The 13,973-nt window shown below is 33.1% G+C and overlaps 2 protein-coding genes across 5 annotated transcripts in view; both read right to left on the reverse strand.

The window, feature by feature from the left end:
* Positions 1 to 13,973, reverse strand: part of LOC126887672 (zinc finger protein 239-like) — a 148,256-nt gene that overhangs the window by 41,529 nt on the left and 92,754 nt on the right. The window lies entirely within an intron of this gene.
* The window catches only part of LOC126887674 (zinc finger protein 239-like), a 54,266-nt gene that overhangs the window by 38,924 nt on the left and 1,369 nt on the right, over positions 1 to 13,973 (reverse strand). The window lies entirely within an intron of this gene.

Genomic DNA, 13,973 nt, shown 5'->3' on the forward strand with positions numbered 1-13,973 from the left:
CAAACTCGAAAATTACAGACCAATAAGCCTGTTACCACATGCATACAAACTGCTTACCAAGATAATTACAAATTAATAGACTATCAAATAAATTCAATAGTTACCAGCCTGTTAACACGTTAATCGCCATGACACTCGATATTTGGGTTTCACATCCTGTGGTCGTATGCGCCCCGACACCCATAGGGCAACCTTCACTACTAGCGTTAACATCAAAGCCTGTAATCCAACTGCAGTGCTTCAAAACACATTTATTTATATGAAAGTGTTTACAGAGGGGCCTGGCAGGCAATACAAGTGAATGAGCTCGGCACTTTTTATGTGCTTACTATGATTAAAAATGTTTCAAGAAAGTTATAAGGATTTATGAAAAAATATTTTTATTTTATTAAATAATACAAACAGTTTTTATTAATTATACGAAATAATGGTGAACATAAAAAAAACATAACAAACAATAAAACTTATTACATGCATCATATGAAAATTTCGATTTTGGTCCCTTCTTCTGAACAGTTTTTCAGCCTTCATCAGCGCTAATTTTCGCGTAACATTCTACACATTCTCGACGATCTTTTGAAGCAACTTCATGTGAAATATGCTTTCCGTTATCATTTTCCGGCACTCACCGGACATCCAAAATCCAGATGGATTTTCTAGGTCTGTTCCTCATCTTGTATATTTAGTGGTTGTGTCAGTATGAATAGTGCTTAGGCAAAGAATATCACGTTTATCCTGCCATTTTAAAATACCTACTTCTGTATTACTTTCCTTTGCGTAAATATGTCCTTTATTTAATTTTTGGGCCTCTACATCCTTTGGATTGTTTTTTCTACTTTTCCTTAAAGTACCAACAAGTTTCAACGAATGGATTGTAGACTACACAAGACATCTGCTATTTTAGCAAACAGAGACTTGTTAGAATTCGAAAAAAATGACAACCGATATGCGGGTTTCTCGGCGCTCGGTCCTCAGAGGATCTGAAACCCATAAGTAGGGCATCATTTTCAAAATACATTTTTAGAGAATTTTTTTAACCTAGCACTTTATAACAGCCAGTACATCATATCCAGTGTAAAAACCTAATGATTTACTAGAAAAACTAAGTTGGGCCCGGGGGTGGCATATTTTTTGCTTCATTTTTGCGATTAACGTGTTAAACAAGTGGGATTTCGCAATGGTTAAGTTCCATAGAACACCTACAGACCATAAGGACACTTAACATGTAATGAATACAATGAACCTCTTCATTTGGCATTTGCGGATTACAAAAAGGCATTCGATTCCATGGAACTTGGGCCATATTAGATGGAATGAATAACACAAGCATTGATTCTAGATAGAGAATACTCCTCAAATACATATACGACAATGCAACTATGCAAATAACTGTATCAGAAGGTCTAACAACAAGCAAAATAAGAACAGAGAAAGGAGTTAGATAGGGATACACTATCTCTCCAACATTATTTACTCTTGCATTAGAAGATGTGTTCAAGAAGTTAAATTGGAGACAACGTGGAATTAAAATTGATGGCAGATTTTTAAGTTTAAGATGTGCCGATGACATAGTACTCATAAGCAACAATACAGAAGAACTAATCTATGTACATGCTAAATGAGCTTAAACTTTCTTTCTTTCTCCCCTTCCTTATACCCTTTAAGGTGTCGGATTTGGGTTTAGTTTAGCTACATATTCACCACCCATCTCTTCCATTCTTTTCTGTCTTGTGCTATTAGTTTCATTTCTTCTAGCGTTTTCTGTTTAATTTTTCCTGCTGCTACTATTTGCTGTATCCATTTTTTCCTCGGTCTACCTTTTTTCTTTTTTGTAATATTCCTTGTTTCGTGAATTTTCCTTGTTAGTCTACTAGGTTTCATTCTCATCAGATGTCCATACCAGTTTAATTGTCTCTTTATTATTTTATTCTTTATTGGTTCCTGTTTAGTTATCCCTCTTATTACCTCATTTCTTATTCTATCCCAGTTGGTCTTTCCGGCTATAGCTCTTAGATGTCTCATCTCAATTGCATTTATCCTACTATTATGCTTTTTCTGTCAAGTCCAATTTTCGCTCGTATACAGTATCGTTGGTATAACAATCGTATTATATATTTTAATTTTTGTTTCGTGGGACAATTCTTTTTTCCTCAGAACTGGCGCCAGTGCGCAGTACAGTTTGTTTGATTTTTTAGTTCTGTTTGTTAAATGAGCTTAAACAAGAATCTGAAAAGGTCGGTTTAAAAATGAACTTAAATAAAACAAACGTGATGAGAAATCAATATATCACAATCAATTTAGATGGAAGTGAGATCAAAAAGAGATGGGAAGACGAAGTCGATGAGGATGCCAGGAACCTCCTGGAAACGCGTTCATGGAAAAGAACAGCGGTAAATCGAAATGATTGGAGAAGCTTATTGAAGGAGGCTAAGGCTCGATTTGGGCTGTAGTGCCATTGGATGGATGGATGGAGATCAAAGGTGTCGAAGAGTATATACCTACACCATATTCACATAGCAAATTCCCAACATAAACAAACGCACGTGTTAACGATTCATCCACTCATTCGTCAAGAAGCTATTAAATATAATTTATCGCCATAAACGAGGCGGTTTCTCGTTTTACAGGTCCTAACTTGTCAGTCTGCATCTGCAAATTTAAATTGTATTTTTTAGCGTGTTGGTTTTTAAGATAATATTATTTTGTGTTATGTTATGTACTTTACAGTAGTTATTGTTGAGTTATTAATTAAGACTGGTCGTGTTTTATAGTTAGTTATAAGTTTTATAGTGTGTAGTCTGTGTAGTGAACTTTTAGTATCCATAAACAAAGTATTTATTCATCAAAAGTAAAAATAGCTTGTGGTAATCACTTTTATAAAGGTAAGAGAAACTTTTATTTTAATTTTATGATGTTTGAAAAAGTTTCATTTCCTCTTCTCGACATGAAAAAGTATACAAAATGCAGTTTCATAATAGTCCATTCACTCACGGTAAAATGTTACAAAACCTTAAAATTTTAAAGAACCGCTTAGATTGACATGAAATGTGGCATACATATGGTATGGCAAAGAAAAAAGTAATACTGTGCCGATGTGTGCTTTGGTCCTGGCAAAAAATACACGTTCAAAATAAGCCCAGAAATGGATAAATTGATCAATTCTAAGCAACTTTTGTTCTATAGCGGCTTTTCACTTTATTCACAAAGTCAATACTTTTCGAGTTATTTGTGAGTGAATATGTTCATTTTTCAACAAAATAACCACGTTTTTAGACGGTTTTTTGCAAATATTCCAAAAAGTAAATATTTTATCGAAAAAAAAACATTCTTAGCAAAAACATAACTTATAAAATAACATAACCTTATAATATGATGCTACTTTATTGAAAATGTTCACATTGTTATGTATATCTCAGTTAATGAATATTTTATTTTAGCACATTTTTCTTAAGGACATAGGCGCAAAATTTCGCCTGTCAAAATGTTTAATGTGTTTTAAATGTATTCATTTTTTTCGAGTCCTGTGAAAACTAATAAATAGTTTTAAAAAATTTAAAGGCAGAATAAAAGATTACATTATTATTGAGGGCCGAAAGTCCCTGAAAACTTCTATAATGTTTATTTTAATAAGTTACAGGGGTGAAAATAAAAGAGAAAATTTAGGGTGATTTTTAATTGCAAATATTTCACTAAAAAGAAACTTTTTATTTATTCTAAAGGACTCTTGACCCTTGGTAATAAGGCAATATTTTATTCTGCGTTTAAATTTTTCAAAACTACTATTAGTTTTCTCAGGAATCGAAAAAAATGAATACAATTTAAAACACATTAAAAATTTTGACAGCCGATATTTTGCGCCTTTCCCCTTAAAAAGAACAAAATTTTGTTTACAATTAAATATCAAGCAATTCTTACGGTATTAGTTTTTTTTTCTTCCTTATTGGCTTTGGATTACTTGATCCATTCAGCCACGATAGACGGTATTAGTTTCAAAAGTAAATATTTTTAAAAAACATATGATACACCTCAGTACGGCCCTGTTTAGCTTCCACCTGCGTTTGTTTACAGTTGGGAATTTGTAAAGTGATTCAGATTCAGATTCGTTTATTCATGTCAAGGGTCGTTTAAATACAGCGATAAATCAAACAACTTATCAAGGTCAATCGAGTTGTTGCAACTTATCATTGTGTGTAAAGGGGCGTTTAAACACAGCGATAAGTCCAGCAACTAGTTGTGATGACAAGTTGCTGTGATTTGTTGAGGTTGAAACGCTGTTTAGACGCTGCGATAAGTTGACTACAACAAGTTGAAGAGGGGACCATTGTGTACATTAGACCCTTTTAGACCCTTCAATGAATTATAACTAGTTTTCATCGTAAACAAATAGATCCTGTTACTTTCAAAATATAAAGGTTGGGTATGTTATACAGGGTATTTACAAAGTTATAACCAATTTTATATGAAAATCGTAACAAGTTCAACTCACTGTATAAATAAAAATAAGCACAACGGCAATGGTTTATTGATGCCATATTTTATTTATTGTCAAAATTTTTAAAAATGATTGATATTGCTAATTTACTTTATATCTAATAAAGGGTGAGTTAAAACTCAAGTAGGTACATTATTTTTTCAGTAAAATTTAAATGGGATACCCTGTATTTTATATCACTATTAAAAAGTACCATTACCGTACTTTAATTTGTATACAACATTCTCTATTCGTCTGTCTACGCAAAAGAAAAAGTAATTAAAAATGCGTCATCAAGGGATCAGACACGTGCTTCTTGAAAAATAACAGTCGAAGAGTCCGATTAGGTACTTACTTCGTAGAAGTTGTATCGGATTATTACCAACAACTGTTTGCCACGAATTCTGACTGTTTGACTGAAGTTTTACAGCTTGTAGGCAAAGACCTAAATCTTTCATGAGTTCACATGGTATTCACGTGTTACTCCGTATTTTGTGTAGACAAGGATAGTTTTCGAGATATTTTCATTTTTCAATGGACCAGTAGCGTGACTACCCAGATCACCAGGATTTAAGGTACTAGTATACTTTAGAAGACCAAAATAAGCATTTTTTAAGATTTCTTTTTCAGAACCTTTAATAAAAGTGGACATAAAACTTTTCACATATTAATACCTAACTCCTAGAGAATACAAAAAATATATCTTTTTTCATTTATGCACGTACACTAGGGTGGGCCGGAAAACCCCCCCTATTTGTAAAGACCCCCTCTGTGGCTCAGTGGTAAGAGCGCTCGAAAGGTCCGAATGGTCGTGAGTTCGAATCTCACCAGGGTCAGAAATTTTTCGTTTATTATAAATTAATACATAAATGAAACTAGTTTCTGTCCTTGTGGGATCGGTACTCACCGGAGTGACCGCAGACGTTCGGATACAATTAGCGTCTCTTTGCAAAGACAATGACGTCAACTTTGCAAAGTAACAAGACACTTACTCAACACACACACTACACATTACTCCCCTGAGTTAGTAATATAATAAGTTATAGGCTAAAACAAATCATTATGAAATTGACTGGCCAGTTGGTTGTAAAAACCAGTGCTAATAAAACACAAAACACACACACGCAATATTTGTAAAGCAAAGCTGTCATATAAAACGAGCACATCTAATTTAAAAAAGCATATGCAAGTAAAACATGCAACAATATTAAACATTGGAACATCTTCAGGACGTAATGTACCTACAGTACATTTTTTAACTATTTCAATTAATTAGCTCTTTTTTATTAAAGGTATCAGGTTTATTTAAGTCAAGTTAATTATGTACCGAAATGATTCCTTTTTTAATAGATAATTAGATAAATACCAGTTTAGACTCATATGAATTGGACAAAAATCCAATATGCAACAAAATTTTATTTTTGTGTAAAAACCTGGTATAAAATGACATTTACCTGTCTAGCAACAATATTATTAGAATGGTATTGTTAAAGAATAAGACTATAACATACTAAAAAAATCACTTAAATCGGACAACAGGTTTAGGAAATCCGAGACATCAAACGTGTATAATTCATCGAGTGACCTAATTTTTTTGCTGGAAAGTGTATAATTATTATAGTTGATAAAAGTATTATATATTGTTGATTAATTGGCAAAACCACATAGTATCAAATTATAAGCTTAAGGGGAAAGGAACACAATGCAAAATTTTGACGGCTCTCAAAATTTTTAATGTATTTTTAAATGTAATTATTTTTTTGGAATCCTGAGAAAACTAATAAGTATTTTTGAGAAATTTAAACGCAGAATGAAAGATTTGCCTGAATGACACAATATGGAGAAATAAAAATATCGGAAAAGATATGAAGGGCAGAATTTACAAAACAGTCATCAGAACAATAATGACATACGCGGCAGAAACACGACCCGACACAGAGAGGACAAAAGGATTGCTCGAAAGAGCGGAGATGAAAACCCTTCGAAAAATCGATGGTGAGACTATGGGACAGAGCTAGAAGTGCAAATATACGACAGAAGACAGGGTAAGAAACAGAACAATAGAATGGAATGACCACATAAGCCGAATGACAACAGAGTAGTCAGGACAGCGAGAGACGGTTTCCCAATAGGCAGACGATCAGTGGTAAGACCACGAAAACGATGGAACGACAACTTACTAGAGGCACATTGAAAAAACAGACAGTCATGTCTATACAAAAAGAAGAAGAAGCAGAATAATTTATGAAAATTTTGATAGTAAATAAAAAAATGGCATCAATAATCCATTGCTTTTGTGCTTATTTTTATTTATACAATGAGTTAATTTGTTACAATTTTCATATAAAATTGGTTATAACTTTGTAAAATACCCTGTATAACATAACAATCCTTTATACATTTGCAATGGCGACGTTAAGAAGATTTTGAATATAAAATAAAATACAGGGTGTTCCAATAAAAAAAAATAAGTTTTGTCTGCCACTATGTTATCGATCACCCTATGTAACATTCTAATTAATTTTATAAATGTGAATCTCAAAGTTGGCTACAATTTTTGTTATTAACTTTTATTGCTATCTATTACTATTATAACGGATCTACGTAGCTTTACCCCACTAATCAATCACCCTGTACATTATTTAATTGGATATATAAATAAATTCTAATACGGTAAGATTCTCCTAAATTGATACAACCCAAGTCCAATGATAAATCGCTGTACCGTTTAGACACGACGATAAATTAAAACAACTCGATCCTTGTGATAAGTTGATACCAACCTCAACCCAACTCCAACTTTGATAAGTCGTGCGATGCACCGTTTACACACAATGATAAGTTGCAACAACTCGATTGACCTTGATAAGTTGTTTGATATATCGCTGTGTTTAAACGATCCTTAAACGGTGCATCGCACAACTTATCAAAGTTGGAGTTGGGTTGAAGGTGGTATCGCATTGAATCGCAGCGTCTAAACAGCGTTTCAACTTGTCATCACAACTAGTTGCTGTGACTTATCGTTGTGTTTAAACGACGCTTTACACAAGTGTTTAACACATGTCAAATAAAATTACACAAAGATTTGTGTTAATTAAATAAACAAAAATGTTGTTGCTTAGTAAAAAATTCTTCTAATAATTTATTTAATCTGACTCATTTATATCGGCAATTCAGACACGTATTATACATTTTAAAGTAGACGACTTTAAAATGATATTGCCAATATTGATGAGTTGCGTTCCTGGGACGACTTTACTAAAAGATAGTTCATTCGATTACATGAAATCAATCCCAACTCAAGAATATCCGCCACAAAAAATCATAGCATGTGATCTGTCTTTAAAAAGACAACCAAATGCAACGGTGGCACTGAAATTCTCGCGTTAGAGATCCAACGAAGACACTGGAAAACATAATCTATAGAACTTTATTCAAATTTAAAAATGACCTAACGTACTATCAAAGAAAATTAATGACACCTCATTACAGTAAGACACCACATTTTTATGGAGTACCGAAAATTCACAAAGCAAATATTCCACTTAGACCTATTTGTAGTACCATCAATTCTCCTTGTAGTGAACTATCAAAAATTTTTATTAAATATTATAAAACCATTTGCAAATAATAATGACACATTTATAAAAAATACACAACATTTTTTAAACAAATTATCAAATATTGAATTTAATCCAAATAATATTTTAGTAAGTTTTGACATAAACAGTTTATTTACAAATGTGCCATTAGATAAAACTTTAAACATAATCAAAACGAAATTGGAAAATGATAATACATTAACAACTAGGACAAGACTAAATGTATCAGCTATAATGGAGTTATTGACATTATGTACTAATAATACCTATTTTCAACTAAATAATGAATTCTATAAACTATAAACAAAATTATGGTCTCGCAATGGGCTCTTCTTTATCTCCATTATTGGCTAATATATTTATGGAGGATTTCGAAACTAATATCATTTCTAAACAAAATTTAAAACCCACAGTATGGTGGAGATATGTAGATGATGTGTTTTCCATATGGCCTCATAGATCGGAATTGTTGGATACGTTCCTGAATATTATAACGATCAAGAAGAGACAATAAAGTTTACAATGGAAAAGGAATACAATAACACCCTACCTTTCCTCGATGTTTTGGTCTCAAAGAAGGATACTGGATATGAGACTCAAGTGTATAGAAAACCAACACACACCAACAGATATCTCAATTACAAATCAAATCATAACATCAACGTTAAAAAGGGAATCATTAAATCCTTATATGATAGAGCCAAAATTACTTGTTCTAACGAAAATTCATTTTTAGAAGAAAAACAATTGTTAACATCTGTTTTATTAAAAAATGATTATCCCATATCGTTTATAAATAAGGAATTGTCAAGATTGGATCGAATGGAACAGAACAACTTAGAACGGGATCCTACAACATTCACAAGAAATAATACGAGGAAAATATCAATACCATATGTAAAAGGACTATCCGAGAAACTTAAAACAATAGGAAATAAATTCAACATATCAACAACATTCAAAACAACAAACACATTGAGATCTATTCTATCTAAAACTAAACCCAACAGTGAACAAGAAAGAACAAAAAATTGTATTTATAAAATACCTTGTGAATGCGAACAATTTTATATAGGTGAAACGTCAAGACCATTAGACGTTAGAGTAAATGAACATCAGTCTTATATAAAAAATAGAGAATTTGATAGATCTCAAATATGTCAACACGCATGGGATAATGAACATAGAGTTCAGTGGAGAGATTCAAGTATAGTCCTAAAAGAAGCAGATAGTAAAAAGAGAAAAATCAAAGAAGCGGCTCTAATTATGCTAAATGAAACCAATTGTGTCGCAAATTCCTCGGTAGAATGCAGTAGGATGTGGTTACCCATATTAAAGGAGGAAGTCAATAGAAAGAAAATACCACAATTAGTAAATCAGTAACATATCGAGTTAGTACATATTTAGTATTTTAGTATTATTTAAAATTTAAAATATCAAGTCAGAATTTGGTATTAGTTTTGAGAGTAAACTAAATGTAAACCCAAATACTTACGATGTCGGGATAGTATCACGAGGTTTTTCCTGGTTTTCCCTCGTGATTTACTATGGAATCTCTAACGCGAGAATTTCAGTGCCACCGTTGCATTTGGTTGCCTTTTTAAAGACAGATCACATGCTATGATTTTTTGTGGCGGATATTCTTGAGTTGGGATTGATTTCATGTAATCGAATGAACTATCTTTTAGCAAAGTCGTCCCAGGAACGCAACTCATCAATATTGGCAATATCATTTTAAAGTCGTCTACTTTAAAATGTATAATACGTGTCTGAATTGCCGATATAAATGAGTCAGATTAAATAAATTATTAGAAGAATTTTTTACTAAGCAACAACAAATTAAAAAGATGCACAATACGACTAAGAGTGTAAATAAAAATACTAACATTAAAATCACATTAAATTTGATTACATTAACAATGGACATTGCTTAAAGTCATAAAATCCTAAAACTTAAATGAAAGAAATTCCTCATTACTATAAAAAACATTTTCTAACAAAATATCTTTAATTGTACTCTTAAATTGATTTAATGGAAGACACTTTAAACTATCTGGAAGTTTGTTGAAAAATTTAATGGCCCAGTATCCTGGCCCAGTTTGACACCTCCTCAATCTCCAGTAGGCTGACACGAGATGGTGTTTATATCGGGTGTCATGTTGGTGTATGTTCTCATGGGTTTCAAAGTGCGCCCCTCCCCTCTTGATAAACATTAGGTTCTCAAGTATATATAGAGATGGAACAGTGAGAATTCTTAGGGACTTATATGCTTGCCTACAATCATCCCTATACCAAAGACCAGTAAAAACTCTAACTGCCTTACGCTGCCAACCAAAGACTGTCAACATTTCTGCTGAATGACCCCAGACTAAAATGGCATAGGCTAGATGAGACTGAAAAATTGCATGGTACGCTGTTATTAAGACTTTATGTGAAACATTAGATGCCAGATTCCTGAGTAGAAACAGATTTTTTGCTAGCTTTTTACTTAGACTGTTGATATGTTCACCCCATTGAAGCTTGGGATCTAATAATACACCCAGAAATCTGACACTGCTCATACCATCATTTACATTATGTGTGTCTCTGAGAGAGAAAACAACTCGGTTGGTTTTTGCTGCATTGAGCAGTAATCGGTTAACATAAAACCATTCATTGGTCACTGACTGTGCAGACATAGAACCCTCAAGCGACTCCCCAAGTGTATCAGTTGTAAAAGACACCGTGGTGTCATCGGCGAAGAGTGTGTACTTTGCATTTGTGTTAATGCTCGTAAGGTCATTAATATAAATTAGAAAGAGAATGGGTCCCAGAACAGAGCCCTGGGGAACCCCAATATTAACAACACTCTTTCCCGATAACACCCCAGAGACCCTCACAACCTGTGTTCTGTTTTCTAAGTAAGATTGAACTAGTTTTACACTGTAAGGACAGAAGTTGTATTTTTTGAGTTTTTTCAAGAGCATTCCATGATCTACACAGTCAAATGCCTTGCTCAAGTCACAAAACAGAACAGTATTAAACTGCAACCTATGAAAGGAGTCTACAATATGTGAGACCAAGTCCAGTATGCCAAGTACTGTGGATTTGTCCTTTCTAAAACCGAACTGAGAGTCTGAGAAATAGTTATTATTTTCAAAAAATGTGGTTATTTGTACTGCCATAGCTTTTTCAACAATTTTAGAGATTATTGGAAGCAGCGAAACAGGTCTATAGTTTTCTGGATTCTTAACGTCCCCTTTTTTATAAATTGGTGTAACAATTGCTTTTTTAAGGACTGATGGAAATTTATTTTCTTTAAAGCATAGATTTATTAGTTTAGTGAGTGGGCTTATAATAATATTTTTAATCATTTTAATAAGGTTAACATTAAATCCATATATATCATGGCTATTTTTATTCTTTAAGCTGTTTATTATATCCCTCGTTTGATTAAAGGTAATTTCAAGAAATGAAAAGGTGTTTGTATGATTGACATAATTAATTTTATTAATAAAGTCAATATTTAATTTTGGAATGTCTTTAACCCGGCACCTGCCACGTGGGGTGCTACCAGCACCCCATATCACATTTTTATCAAATATTTGGTATTTCAAGTTTGGTAACGGAGCTGTGCGTCATAGTAGCTTTCTATATTATATAGCATAGATGTGTTAGTGTTTGAAGTGGTTATTTAATGTCATTCTGAACTTATAGCTCTAAAATAGAATTGGGATGTCATCATCTGGCACTTTAAGTTTTAAATTTTTTTTTGTATTTTTGATAAACATGTCAAATTTACATTTTTTATTGAAATAACTGATTAATATAGACTCTATACTCATTAAATCTTAATTTTTTTAGATATTTTACTTGACTTCATTTATTATGGCTTGGTACTTGCTAATTTACTTATAACACCTTTTTCATTTTATTTTTTAACTTTTATAACATATTAGTGGCTAATAAGTTAATAAAACATGTTTTTTTATATTCTTGTGTTATTTAACACATTATTTTGTTTTTTAAACAAGTAGATCACAGAAAATTTTTAAGGGGTGCTGTGAGCACCCCACGTGGCAGTCGGTGCCTTGCAAAGCCACGTGGCAGGTGCCGGGTTAACTATATTAGTGGCAATTTGGGAAAAATAATCATTGAACTGGTTTGGCGTGATCTTGTGATCTTCTAATGAAGACCCTGATTTTCCTCGATATTTGTTTATCATGTTCCACATGGTTTTCTGTGGATTTTTTGAATTTAATATTATTTGGTCATTTGACCTCACTTTGGCTTTCTTAATTTCATTTTTATATTGATTTCTGAATTGTTTAAGTATATGATGGTTATTATCATTTTTATGTTGCCTATAAAATTCTTCTAAAAATTTTAGATGTTCCTGCGTTGCCTGTAGGTCATTTGTAAACCATGTGATTTTTTCAGATTGGTCTGATCTTACTCTATATTTTTTTTGTGAAAAAGATTCTAAAAAACAACCTTCAAGAATATTCATAAAGTGACAGAATTTTAATTCAACATCAGTGTTATCTTCATAGATAAAATCCCAGTTTACTTCCGATACTTTGTTGAAAAATATGTTCTTACCTTTTTCAGTTATAGGCCTAATAAGCATAGTTGTCTCAGTAAAACCTGTAACCTTTTTTTGAATCTCAAATTTGACAATCTGGCCTTTGTGATCTGAAAAAGCAGTCTCAAAAACCTCAGCAGAGTACAGGGGCAATCCAGGATCCATGAAAATATTATCAAGACACTTATTACCCCTTGTCGATTCATTTATAGTCTTGACTAGGTGAAAACCTTCAAGAACGCCTTGAAGTTTACGGGCACTTGCATTGTCAACAAGAAAGTCCACATTGAAGTCCCCAGCAACAAGGACTTGTTTATTTGGGCTTAATGTGCCTAGAACTCCTTCAAGAGAGTCCAAAAAGATGTCAAACGGGCCAGAGGGGCTATGGTATACTGCTAAAACTAACAAGTTAAAATCTTTTAGACATATACAACAATATTCTATACAAAAATCAATTATAAAAGTGTCATTATTAACAACATTAAAACATATAGTATTTTTGACGAAGATCGCAGAACCTCCTCCTCTATTTTGTGACCTTGCCATGTAGTTGGCCAATCTGTAGCCCTCAATATGGACTGTTTGGATTTCCTCGTCTGCCAGCCAGTGTTCTGTAAGGCATAGAATGTCTACATTCTTGTCCTTGATGCATGCCTCCAAGAGACCAATCTTGTTTCTCAGTGACTGCATATTGAGATGAAAAACACTAAGAGGTATTGGAGATTCACTTGAGTTTATATCTTCTTCATCTTTTGTCCCTGGTGGCTCTGGATATTCATAAAATGGTTGACTGAGATCCCAATTGGCCAAAGGGACGTATCAACAATTTCATTTGCCTGATCTGTGGGAACTCCTAGCTTAAAGGAACTTCTTTGATCATCCTTTTTAGTGTACATTTTCTGGCAAATAAACCCTGCTTTCATTCCATTCTCCATTAAATGAGCCTTAACGGCTGCCGAGTCCACTGAGGGGTGGAAGCCGGTTACAAAGAACCAAGTTTTGGGGGATGGTGATTCAGCTACCTTGAGTGTTATGACACTTGCAGCTGTGCCTCTGATTGGTGCCGGTCTACAATTTTTAGGGGCTGCTCTCTTTCTGTTTTGGACAATGGTCCAACCTTCAGTAGTTTCACTCTCATTGGTATTTGTTAACTGATGTTTTTGAAGTTGAGATATTTTGGACTCAAAATTATTGATTTCCGAATCCGAAATCTGTTTTGTTTTTGTTTTGTTTGTCATGTCGTTGACGTTGACATTACTGACTTTGACTTTTGGCAAATCCATTACTACCAGCTGTTGTTCGTTGCGTTCGATTTTCGTTTCCACCTGCTCCGTTT

The sequence above is a fragment of the Diabrotica virgifera genome, chromosome 7, assembly GCF_917563875.1.
Source record: "Diabrotica virgifera virgifera chromosome 7, PGI_DIABVI_V3a".
Classification (NCBI taxonomy): Eukaryota; Metazoa; Arthropoda; class Insecta; order Coleoptera; family Chrysomelidae; genus Diabrotica; species Diabrotica virgifera.